The 14021-nt window shown below is 38.7% G+C and overlaps 1 protein-coding gene across 1 annotated transcript in view; it reads left to right on the top strand.

Moving 5' to 3' along the window:
• Positions 1 to 14021, top strand: part of LOC135840267 (uncharacterized) — a 120016-nt gene that overhangs the window by 36495 nt on the left and 69500 nt on the right. The window lies entirely within an intron of this gene.

Genomic DNA, 14021 nt, shown 5'->3' with positions numbered 1-14021 from the left:
TGATTGTTTGAGTAATTTGCAGCAAAAAATGAACCTTTTTATGGTAATTAGTCACTCCGGTGGGCGTGGAGTTAGAAAAAATAAACGTACGTTTCTAACTGGCATTTCTTATGTATTATTTCAAGGCAAGTAGGTACCTACCTATTTCTTCGCCTTCTCTACTCAACTCACCTATTTCTGTCTCAAATATACGATGTTTTATATGTTTTCAGGAATGAAACTGTACGAGTAATTTGAGTGAGGTGTGAGTAGGTTAGTGTGAGGCGGAACGAGCGTTTCAGGTTTTTTTTAAAATAGTAAATCAAAAATGTGTACGTTTTCGTACATGTATAGATTTTTCAATCATTCGTTTCTACGTATTTTCCCGAGCTAGGTATAATTGTAAAGTACTTACCTTTCGGTTATTTGCACGTAGGTGCATTTTGTGTTCATATCACAACTGTGATACCACCTGTGGAAAATAATGATTTCAATACAATTGAAACTTACCCATATCTATTCAGATAATAGTTACCAAGTTTATTTTTAAACTCTTATCACGTTGGTGATATTCTATTCGAAGCATTTCGTTAAATTTTTACTCATTTTTGAGTCTGTTAATTTTATCCCCTGTTACCATGTTTGCCCTTCCTATAATTTTGTTGATTCTTATGTAAGCTTTTACCTATTTGTTCGAACATAGTTCCTATTTATTTTGCCCTGGTAGGCATGGACAAATAATACGTACACGTATATCGCTGGACTAACCGTACAGTTTTATTCGTTGAGAAATTTTACATCTTAAAATTAAATACCGAGGTACAAGTTACCTATATAACAATTACCGGACGGGTTCTTACTTTTTCGAGTGTATAAAACTTCAAATTTTACGCAAAATCCGCGTAATTTAATCTTAATAGCTGCAGGAACTCGTCTATGATCGCCATTGGTCGATAGACCCTTGTCGTACGATCTCTTCGCCTCGCAATGATCAGCTGCGCACCTTCTTCATTAAAATGTTGGTGAAATTCGATAACGATTGCTGAGTTTCCGTGCGCGAAATCTGTAAGATTTTGAAAAATTAGCTCATTTAGCCGTTGGTCGAAGTCGTTGATATGGAGGAATCGTATTATATTCCGCTCATTGGCAGCGATTGTTACTACGATACGCGGGCGTCGTCGTACTGCGTGTCGAGGTCGCTGGAATTGTAAGAAGATCGATCGGAATGGTGGTCGCATTTCTGGCGGTCGAATGGCCGCAAGCGCCGGATCTAATCCGGGGAAAATCGGCTCCTGAGCCATTGTACGAACGTAGAAAGATTGCGTAGCAAAACACTCGTAGATTAACCGTACGGTAATATTATAAACGCGATCACTTTACATCAATTTACAGTACTCGATATACGCACGCTGCCTCCCTTATACGCTCGAAATATTATGCTTTGCGAGAACGCACTTAATCGAACTACTGGCACATGGGTTGATTTATCAAAATTTTGGTTTGATAATCGTACGAACGCACATTCGAATTTTGCTTAGCAAAATATTCTCCGATCTAGAGCGATGTGATATTTCACGATTGCGATATTCAAGAGAATCAATTTCACTTACCTGTTACAGTAGTTATTCTCTGGCTTTGTACGTGTGTCAATTTGTTCATTTATTGTACTTTAAGTAAAATAAAGAAGTCTATACGTGTGTACATTAATTATTTTATTCGAAACGAAAAATCGAAAGAAATCAGAAATCAGGTACATCTTGACTTAATACTAGGTGGTACGTACGTATCCTACTTAATCTAAACATCTTAAAACTTACATAAATTCCGCCGGGATAAAGCCGAAAGTATCGAGGAAGTCATCGACGACTGCTATGGGTATGCGTACCCGTGCCGTACGGCTTTCTCTGCGAATTACCAATAATCGATCACCATTCGCGAAGTAGAAATTGTGAATCTCCATGATGATTAGTTCTATTGGGTTATAGTCAAAATCGAACAATAAATCTTGATGGAGCAGCTCGCGGATCATGTTTCGGAGATCAATTCGGGAAAATCTTCTTGTGCAGGCTCGTCCTCTAGCTCGTACGTTAACGCTAATCGCATCCGGTATAATATGATCATGGACCATTCCGTTTAGTCGTATCCGAACGGTAACATACCCAAATCGTAGGTTCCAGGGTCGACGTCTGCGTAATGCGGGAGCCAGGTATGGAAATGGTCGATTGTTATCCATTGCGATCGTTGAAATTGCCAATAGCACTGTTTTTTTATCACCGTAAGGTACTTGTATAATTATACGTACGCACTTATCTTACATTAAACTATATTACCGCACATGTACTGGTTTCTCGCGAACTTATACTTCACCGCATCAGGCGCTAAATAATAAAAATAGCCACGTTAGCTCTGGTTACGCACAATTACGTCCTTTCGATACTGATCTACACAACATAATAGCCTTTCAATCGATAGATGACGCGTGATGTTTCCAAAACTGAACGGCTGATTCTCGCAAAATTTCCTGGAATTTTACGAGATCGGTACGAAAAGTAGCGAGAGGGTGCGGGTGAATACGAATGATAGAACGACGAGCGTCGCTGAATTGGCTAATTCTAATCTTTTTTGTTCGAACCCATCAACCAAAGCGCCAATTTTTTAATCTTCGATTTTGCTTTTTTACCTTTCTTATCACTTTTCTCCGTATCAGAGTTGTTTGGCGAATTATTTAATATGAATTCTAGTGAGTTTTCTTCGTCCGAAGACAATTCAGACGAGTCACTTTCGCTTTCGCTAACTGATACCGAACGGTCATCTTCGTATTCAGTTTTTGGATCTGGATCAGTACCGTAATACTTGCCGTAGAATTTTTGTTCATTATCAAGCATTTTAATTTGGTTTACCGTTTTGGCATTCTTTTTCAAAATTAACCGTTGTCCCATTCGAAGGGCGGTAGCTGCGAGACGTTCAGATCTTCGAGTTTTCTTTTCCTTTGGTTCTTCATTCGCAGCATCTTTCTCCTTGTCATCCGTGGTTAGATCTATGACAGGTACTTCGTTCGAAGTATTTTCCTTTTTCTTTTTCTTCTTTTTCTTCTTCTTCTTCACAGGTGTGTCCAATTCTTCGTATATTGGCTCTTCACTACTAGTGCCAGCTTTACTAGCTAGGTACTCCGAACGTTTCTTAGCTCGAACGGCTTGTCTTTGATCTCGCGCGATTTTTTCTAATTTTGACAAAATTACCTTCGTAGCATTCTTGGTATTTTCATCATTTTTGTCCGATCTCGGAACCTTGATTTTTTGAATTTTTTCGACCATTTCTAATTCATCCTCCTCCGATGATTCGTCGTTGTTGGTTTCAATTTTATGGTCATTCAAAAAATCAGAAATTTTCTTCTCTAACGTACGTTTATCTAGCCACGAACGTAGGCAGGGATCTTTTTCCATTTCTGAAATTTCAGCCTTTTTTAAAAACAACGTCAGTTGTCTAACGTTCGCAATGCGATTCACGTTTGAACCGTCGGTTGGTTCAAGTAGGTACGAGTTGGTACCTGCTCGTTTGAGAATCTTAAATGGACCAATACGCTTTTGGTACAATTTTTTCGCGGTTTGCTTGTCCGAACTAGACAATTTATGATTTGTGAGCAAAACCATATCTCCTTCCTTAAGCGTGTCTGGATCCTTGTGCTCCTTGTTGAACTTGTACTCCTCTTCGATCTTTTTTAATCGTCTTCTTTCCCGAATATAAGTTTCAATTATTTGACGGTCAGTCATTTTATCGATTTGGAATTTCGCCAGTTCAATCGTGTAGACAGCTTTTTTGGCCAAGTGATCCGCTATCACGTTCGTGTATTCGTATTTACGTGCGTAGACGTGGTGAAATTCAATGAAATCGAACGATTTTTTCAATTCCAAAATTTGCTCAAAAGGCTTCTTGTGGTGGACAGGTTTTTTCCTGGCGTTAAGCCACTTGTTTTTCAACCACACGTTAACCGTATGGTTCAGAGCCTTAATGACGTAATTCGAATCTGAAAAAAGCTTAACTTTTTTCACGTCATTAAATTTTAAAATTTCCAATGCTTGAATAATGGCTGATAATTCAGCAAAATTATTCGACAGTTGGAAATCTTCAGTAGGTGATATCCGATCGGATACATTTCTCAATGAATCTGGTGCAAAGCAGATTCCAATCCCTGCTACCGCGTCCGCGTCTCCATTCTTCGAACACGCGCCGTCGGCGGTTACGCGGGCGTATCCGTCTGGATCTAAAATTAAGTCGACCGTAGGGTCTAATTTCTTTGTGAAGCATTCCGATAAAGGAATTGAAGGAGCTTTAATTTTGCTCAAATTCTCTTTCAATTCGATTAATTTATGGGTAAAATCGAATTTCTTTCGTTTATGAGGCATTTTCGCGTTTATAGCATCTACCATGCCCCATGCCTCGTTCGGGGTGAATCCGAATGACGTAGGTGTATTGTTTATTTCAATTTGGATTTCTCCAATAAAGCCTTGCCATCCCGTATGGGGTTTATGAGGGTTATGAATTTTATTTAATTTCACCCTCAGCTTATCACCGATTACTCGCATCGTACGTTCGACCGAAGACGATTGCGGGTTGTAGGCATTGGTATGGGCTACCTTGATATCATTATGTTCAAGTAGCTTATACCACGATTCACTAATAAATTGAGTACCGTTGTCGGTAATTACTTTTTTGACGGTTACGTCACGACGTTCGATGTCCGCAAGGACGGTTTGCATTGCGTTGCAGACATCCTTTTGTCGCGTATGGCACATAGTTTGGATCCATGTTTTACCGGTAAAAATATCTTTTACCACCAGTAAAAATTTAGGATATCCTTCGATCGCAGGAATTGGTCCAAAAATGTCAACTGACAAAACATCGCCAATGGCGTACGCCTCTATTTGTCCGTATTCTAAGACCTTGTGGTTGGTGTAATTTTTATTTACTTTGCACACAATGCACGTATTACATATTTCGCGTATGTAGTGCATAGAGTTGGGATGATAATACATACGACGAAATATCATTTCCAACTTAGCTGGGCCCAAATGGCCATATGCATAATGCAGGTAGTCTACCGTATCGTAGAATAGGGTGTCTGGTAGGTAGGGTACCAGCGAGCCGTTATCTAGCCTTTTCATTAGCATAGGTTTCTTGATAGGTGTGAGGTCGTTGACCTCCTCATCATCCAAGTCCATTTCTTCCCCTGAATTTTCATATACGAGCGTATCTTTAATCGCGAATTTCTTAGCTTTACGCTTTTTTACCTCGATTTCTTTTTTGTCCGTTTCCGGATAATGCGTAGTTAAAATCTTCATGATCGCTTCACATTTTTCATCTCAGTTTTGGAACTTAGGAATATCGTTCAGACGATTATGAAGTATCGTGATATTTTCTTCAACAAATAACACTTCCAAAGGTGGTATTTCGGTCGAAAAATTCTTTAATTCCAATTCTGGCGCTTTTACACTGTACAAGTGCTTATTGGATTTATCCATAGTCCATTGTAGATCGAAACAATTGAACCAAGTAATCCAATGAGCAGCTTTACGATGTGTTTGCGCCATCTCTCTATACCTATTAGCGATCGCCAATAAATTTTTCCGAACGTGAATTTTTCGTCCAATGACCCACATTTGAACTTTCTTCAAAACTTGCACCAGTGTCATCATTTCACGATCGAAAAGCGTGAAATTCTTCTGATGTGTTTCGAAAAGTTTCGATACAAATAAGCAGATATGCTTCTCTTTCGATACCTTATCTATGTAGAATAACACAGCGTTCATTGCATCTTCGGATACGTACGTATCAAGATACAAATCACCATCTTGAGGCGGTGGTTTCAGTTTGAAATCTTTGCAATACTCAGCTTTCAATTGCGCAAAAGCTTTTTCTTGCTCCTTGCCCCATACGACCTTGTCTTCATTACCCTTGGTAAGGTCATAGATAGGTCGCAAAATTTGCATATAATTAGGAATAAAATTCCTATAAAGACCGGTTAGTCCTACCAGAGTGAGAATTTCTTTCACCGTTTTTAGTGCAAATTTCCCTTTCTTCGTGTGTTTTTCAACAAATTCCATAAATTTCTTTATTTTCTCACTCTGTTTGGCAACTTCATCTTTTGAAATAATGAAGCCCAAATGTTCCGCGTATTCGCGGAAAAATTGCGTCTTATTAGGGTTTAATTTTAAACCATTCTTTCGAATTGCTTCGAATACTTCTTTTAGGCGATCTAAAGTCTCTCTAAACGTAGCGCCAGACACTTTGACATCGTCAACAAACTTAGTCACTCCTTTCATGTCAGGAATCACCTGATTTATCATGTGAACGAACTCGCCACTTGATATTTTCAAACCGTACGGTAATCGACAAAACTCATAAACTTGTCCGCATACTTGGAATGCGGTGTATTGACGCGATGCCTCGTCGAGAACCAGCTGCCAGAAACCGGCAGTAAAATCGAGAGTGCAAAATAATTCATCACCTTTGTTTTCAAAGATGATCCATTCAGCCGGGTTCGGTTCTGTAAGCACTTGTTGTAGTTTTTTATTGAGTTCGTCGGCATCTAAACACAATCTAATGTCACCGTTCTTTTTTATTACCGGCGCCATCGTATTAATGTATTTTGACCGTGAGGGCCTTATTATACCTTCTCGCAACATTTTTGCGATCGTCTTTCTCAAGGCTTCCATGATCTTCTGTGAAGGACGGAATTTTTCACCTCTCCAAGGACCCAGTTTTGGGTCAATGTCAAACTTGAAGTTGACTCTTTCGCCAACATAGCGACCTGGCGAGTTGCTGAAAATGTCACAGTAGCCTTCAACTTCTTTATAGGCATCGTCTGCCTCTTTCGCGGTAATTTTACCCTTGAGAACGAGGTTGTTTAAGTCATTCTTCATATTCTTTTTATAGAGCTGTTGAGCCTTGAATTGCTCATCGAATAGCTCTTGGTCGAGGTATCCCGATTTTCTGTGTAAGTTGTGCACCATTTCGTGCATGTATTGTGGTTCAACTTCACAATGGTAGACGGACAAGGCGTCCCTATATTCGTCCTCACGTAGGTAAGGTATTTTGAACGGTTGTCCATTTCGTGGTTTACATAAAGCATAATCGTGCCCCTCTTCTAGCTGAGGTAAAATACCTAAGTATCTCATGGCCACACGGCCCATTATGCACGATTTGGCGGGAGTATCCAAGATGTAAAATGGTGAGTAAATCATCTGAGTACCTACTCTCATACAAATTTCCACGATATGAGTCATTGTTTTGACTAATTTATCATCAGCCATTCTTAATAGTACCGGACGGCGTAATTGGATATACTTAATCCATTGAGGGTGTTGTCGAGTAATATACTCGACGACAGGCTTCGAAATTACATTGGGCAGAGCCCCTGAGTCCAATTGCAGCGCCATCGGTTTTAATCCAATCATAACCGGGATTACACACGCTGGATCGACCGTTTGGTGATCAATAAATTGATCACGAGTCATAGATTGTATCTCATCTTCGTTCGAAGCAGGGTGTGCATACTCGATTGCATCAATCGCATTGACTTTCAATTTAGGTGTTTTATCCACTTCCGGGTTCTCGTCATCAGAATTGGCATCTTCCATAATCACCTGGTTATCACCTTTGCCAAAAATCTGTTTTGGCGGTTTTGGTGAAAGAATGGTCAATTCTTCAAAGTTCACCGGTTTGGATAAGTGGCCAGCCTTAGCTGGCGGATCATATACAATTTTTGCAAAAATTGCATCGCCGTTTGGCGTTATTTTTCGACGTAAATAAACACCCGTATTTGGACAGCAATCAATTTTCATAGACAACGCTTGGATTAATTTCTTCATCATCGAGTTGTTTATGTAAATTTTCTCGTCCATAGGGTTTTTATTTCGGTCGATATTCGATTCGAATAATGTTTTCAGACGTCCTAATGCAGCTTCCCGCGGCAGGGCCTCTCTATCACGTTTGTAATCAAGTACAGATGTTTCCCATTTATCGAGAGCGTGCACAACCATCTGAAACACGTGCGTGTACATCGACATGTCTGGGTAATATCGATTGTACGCTTTTGAATAAAAGAATTTATTCTGTAATGGTATTACATTATTTCTTTGATCGATCGCAGGTCGATCAAATTCATCGCCATTTTCCGTATGGATCTTTTCTAATTTTAGATATGCGTACGCCATCTGGCGCCAAAATGTGATACGTTTGTCGTCTGTTAGTTTTACTAAAATATTTCTATACGCAATGTACCTACTTAAGCTTACTGGTTTGTCACCTTTTTTACGAGGTTTTACCAGCGGCATCATTAAAAATATATGCTGGACTTTTTTAACGTCCAATAGCAAATTAATAATGCTGTTAATTTGCTTCTCTACGACCTCGTAAGGTTTCCTTGAAAAATTCAATTCTCGTTGTCCTAGCGACAATACTACCTTGGCATTAGGTGTAAAAGTCACCTTTTGAAGGCTCGCATAGAGCTCTTCTAGGCCTATTTGATCACGTACGTAATCTGGTAATTTTTCAATTTGGTCAACATCACCTCGTTTGAGATGATGGACCAAACCATCTCCGATCCACACATACTCGTAAAACATATCATTAGGGATCTCTATGTGGCTAGGTTTATCCCTCTCTTCCCCTAGCTCTGTCGGTTTCCCGAAGTCGCCGTGGTGGCTGCTGGTTGAGTCGTCGTAGACGCTGTATTCGTGGTGCTCGTTAGAATACTAGTAGCCGTAGGAGTAGGCGGGACGTGCGGGCTGTTTACGTTCGTGGCCACGTGCGTGGCGGTAGGTGCTGGATGCATAAGCGTGGCGTATTGAACTTGCATCGAATTGTCAACGGTTTGTTGCTGTTGCGGTAATTCGGTAATTGTCGCTTGGTGCATCTGTTGATTTAAACATGCATCATACCAATCATTGTATTGTTTTTGTATTTCATCATACAATGGTTGGTGTTCATCGCTATAATAAAAATCATCATCGTCATTATATTGGGGTTGAAGGGGTACTTGTGTACCAGTTACCATTCTTGGTATTCCGTTCGGGTCTATCATCATAAACTTAGCTGGCATTATTGGCAATGGAGCATTCTGTGCTGTGGGTGGGGGCATTGGAATTGCTGCATTGGCGTTCGCATTATTTTGCGCGGGTGGTGTGTAATACACATTTTGGTTGTGATTTGCATTCCGATTGTTTCCTCGTTTAAATATGTGCCTGGGTATCCACCCCTGTGGATTATCTTGGCCTCTAATTAATGGGGGATACCGGAATGCATTCGGGCGTACCGGCGGTACTGTTGGAGCTGCAAATAGTGGATGTTGCATTAATGGGGGTGGATTGGGTGGGAGCGGTCCCATCGGTCCCATTTGGATCGTTGGGGGTGCGTGGGGGGGCCATACACCACTCATAATCATTTGTTGTTGCAACGTCCATTGGGGGGTTGGTTTGGATTGCACGTTCGGCATAATCCTCACCTTCTTATGTTTCGCAAAATCGATATTGATTTCACTCAACGCACGTAGCTTTTCGATAAATTGCTCTATCGTTTGGCCTTTCTTTTCAACTCGCATCTGGTACGCACCAGGAAGTTTATGCGCGATCGTATCGATTATGTAGGACGTACTACGGTGGTCAGAATGGCTTAGCGCGATAGTAAATCGAATCAATTGCCCAATTACGTCTTGTAGGCTGTTTGCACAATCAAAATTGTCGCACGCTCGTTCGAGCATATCTTGGGCACGTTCATTCCAATAGAATCTCAAAAAACTCTCCTTTGTACGTTCGTACGTATCATCTGGCGATAACGTCGTCATCCAGGTCTCGCGATCATTCGTAGCTACTACTGTAGTAAACACGTGCGCTTTATGCGCATCAGGAGCATTCGTAGCGTTTGTAAAATGCTCAAACTTTTGAATAAAATCGTGTGGAAATAAACGATTTTGTTCCGTGAAAACTATATTAGATGCTTTTAATAACATCACGTCGATCTTATTAGGTTGGCGGTTCCCGCCACCTCCTCCTCCGCTCGGAGCGTTATTAACACGTTGTTCGAGGGTATTGACCTTTTTGGCAAGGTGTTCGGTAGTAGCATTTGCATCCTGCAATACCTCTGCATGTTCCTCAAGCTTGTGATCCAGTTCTTGTATGTCATCAAATAATTGATGCATCTCATCATTTGTATCACTTATAAGTTTATTGGTGGTTTCCTGGAACCTGTCATTTTTCTTGACGTATGCCGCAGATGCTTTGTTGATTTTATCAACCTCTTTCTGGTTCGCTTTGGCTATATCATTGGCCTTTCCAGCCATTGACAATGCACGATTTGCCGCATTGCTCGCCTGTTGTGACGAAACGTCAATTTCATTGATCCTATTTTGCATCTCTTTTTGCTTTTTAAATACCTTTTTAAAACGACCATCGACATAGTTCCAGGTATACGTAAGTCTTTCAGCAACCACATCGAACGATAAATCGCCGGGCGGCATTGTGGGAGGGTTAATTACCTCACCGTCACTCGCGGTAAGGTCATGACTTTCGTCGCCAAAATCGTTCATCTCGTGTAGTGGACCTAAGTTGTTTAATGATGGATTTCGCGACGATTTTTTACTACCTACGTTGCTTGGTTTGCGACCTTGCAAATCTCTCTCGTTTAGGCTTCGTCTGTTAGGCCTATTTCTTAGTCTGTCTTTAAGTTCCGACATACGAGCGATATATTGGAACGGGTATTAAAACAAATAAAATTACTAGCTCGTAAAACAGTAGGCGTTGACAGACAGCAGAAATGCGTGAATGAGTCACACACGCACCGCAGATATAGTTGTTCTGTCTGGGACAAGTTTCGCGCCTCGGACGTTGTACAGAGGTTCCCCTCTGAGATCAAGCGTGACGAGGTCAACTAAGTATGTAGACGCGTTCGCGCCTTTTTTCACACCTAATTGCACACGTTTACAAATGTACAAATACCTACACAGGTATTTGTTATCCGAAAGCAGAAGCGAAGCACAAATTAATTAACTTTAAACAGATTACAGTAGCTAACTGTATATTAGGCGCGTTTTTCCGTAAGGAAAATCAAGCTCACTTTGCATGCAATAAAGATTTGCGTTGAGGCGCCAATGATAAAATAATATTGTGTCGTAGGTACCTACTAAATATACGTTCGTATATTCGATACCTACTGACTAATTACCTACTCGAATAAGCAGGTAATCGGATACGGAGAATGCACTGGAGTAATCGTAATAAAGCTAATTACTTACCTCGGCTAGGGCTTTTTGTACACTACCGAACACAATACAATATCATACGCAAAGTTCGTGTAAACGAATGTATTTGTCAATAAAGACAACTTAAAACCGACTCGGAGCACTTCAAAGGGTTCAACACAACGATTATTCGGGGGGAATTACAAATTACGTTAACACTACTAAATTAATACTAAATTATAAAATATACAAAAACACTTTAAACCTAGGGCCGGAGCTCTAAAGAATTAAGGACATATTATCTTGGCAACTCGCTTGCTTCACGAAAACGAACTACGAGTTGGTCCAGTTGCCAAAGAAGCTGGAAGGCTCATTTGACACCTTGACCACTCATTGTTACCAACCACATCACCGAACGGTGCTGGAAGGGTTAAATTACCTGTTTATACACATACGTGTTACCATTAAGGCATATCCGTCTAACAAAGTACATATTTTAATTTAAATTTTCAAAAAAAAAATATGAAAATTTTTGAGTTTATTGGAGAATTTTTTGATCGAGTTGAATTTCAAATTATGCTATTTTTACCCCTTTTTTTGGGGCAAGGCAGAAATCTATGCAGAGGAACAAAAATAATTTCATCTCCCTTCTTTTAAGCAGTAGGTACAAAATTTCTAAAATATACGACCCCCCCACTCCTTCTACGTAGTCCACGAATTTACCCAAAATCTTCAAATTTAGAGTCACAATTTTTTTTACAAATATCTCATGTTAATACTACGAGTATGTGAGAAAATAACACTTTGTACCTCATTTTTTCACAAGAAGTGACGACTTTTTACTCCGTATTAGTTTTTTTTTTGGTTCAAATTTCTATTTTAATGAATTTTTGAAGAAACTATGGTTTTAAAATTTTAAAAAATTCAGATTTTCATCAAGGTTTTCGATGTTCCTGTAGGGTCACGGGTGGTTAGTTGTCAATAATTGTTAGTTGTCAAATTGCGTTTTTAAAAGGATACATGAACGCCATCTCCACGAAACCTTCATATTAACTTCATGCTATACTTACTAATGTTCCAACATGCAAAATTGGCTACATAGCTTTTTATTTGGGGATACAGTTTTGAAAAAAGCGATTTTACAGGTGCGAAGTTACACATGTTAAATTGTAACTTTTCGTTTTTAAACATCAAAAATATGTCAAAAGTAAATAAATTATACATCAATTTAAAGGAAATTTTATCACGGATTCAGTAATCACAAGTTCAATTACAAAAAATTTTGAAATGAAAAAAATTTTTTGGTACAAAGATGAAAAACGAGAAGTTGTTAGTTGTCAAAAAAGGGAATATTGTTAGTTGTCAATGAGATAGTTTACCAAAATATGCATCAAAGTGGGAAAATATTTTTAGAAAATTACCTATTGCATTATTGAATCATTTTTTTTCTGCCTTTCATTCTATAAAACGAATAAAAAGTTGCATTGATCGATTTACCTACGCAAAAAAAAATTCAAAGAATGTACCAGTCAATTTTTAAGTCGTTTATGGATATTTTTTCAAGTTTTTGGGTTTATCTAAAAGTGTAGTCCTTCTCACGTGTTATCTTTTTGAAAATTTTCGAAAATTGAATTGTAAGTTTTTTTTAAATCAATAGTGAATGCGTGTTTGACAACTTACAACAGGGGTGGTTGTTAGTTGTCACAAAAAAGTATCTCACTAAATCCACCATTAACTATTCATCACATGAACCAAAATTCAATTTTAAAAAAAGAAAACATGCGCAAAAAATCAAGCTTTCAAATGAGCCCAAAACCGCAAAAAAATATTCATAAATGGCTTCAGAAACTTCAAAAAACTTTTTTTTTTGACAACTAACCACCCGTGACCCTACATATTTTTTTTTAGAAAATTCCTCGTTGTTAAAATTTTTTTCTGCTGAAAATGCTTCAAAAGATTAATAGATTTACCTTGAAAGTTGACTAAATTTCAAGTATCAAAAATTTTGTGAATGAAAAAAATGAATCTTTTTTTAAAAAATGCAATTGCTTAGAATTCCTTCAATTTAGAGATGAACTATGTGTTTTGTAAAATAACGTTTTTGTTTGCCATCTCAGAAAATTAGACAAGAAACTGCGACTAGAATGTCAAATTTTGTCAATTTGGGGACCAATTCCTTCAATTTCTGGAATAGGCAGGTTATGAAGTGCAGGTTATTCCTCTGACGATGACGACGACGCGACAACGTGAGTTATCTAAATTGGCGAAGTTTCATTCAAATCGTCGTGTGACTGTATATCCTGATCGTTCCCCTGTGATAAAATTTCCCGTGTTTTTTTGTTTTTTTATTTTCTAAATTACACTAATACCTAATTAATGATGTTAAAATTTTTTTTCAAAATTTTGGATTTGTTGTCTGTAGATTTTTCAATTTCGAAGTAAGACCATTTCGGTTGAAGAACTTTTTAGTTTTTTGTTCGTTTTCAAAAATTATGCTGTAGGGTTCATGTTTGAAATTTTCATTCTGAGTGTTTTGAAACAGTATAGCCTCTTCAATAATTAACAAACAGACAATTTCAAGAAAACCTAGTGAAAAAAATGTGTTACCTTTTCGAGTACTTACCTTGGACAAAGTTTCGTCCTAATCGGCGACCATAACTTCTGGATCGTTTAACGTTCGTTCATTAGCATCCAGTAAGTAGTAAAATTCTATTTTTAAAAACTTTCCTTTCTCGTTCAATTATTCAAATGAAAAATAAGGTATACGTTTCGTGGTTCCTTCCTAGTTCCCTTCTTCGAAACACTTCCT

This window comes from Planococcus citri, chromosome 3, assembly GCF_950023065.1.
Source record: "Planococcus citri chromosome 3, ihPlaCitr1.1, whole genome shotgun sequence".
NCBI lineage: Eukaryota > Metazoa > Arthropoda > Insecta > Hemiptera > Pseudococcidae > Planococcus > Planococcus citri.
The sequence above is the reverse complement of the archived record's forward strand: the minus strand, read 5'-3'. Positions and strand labels throughout refer to the sequence as shown.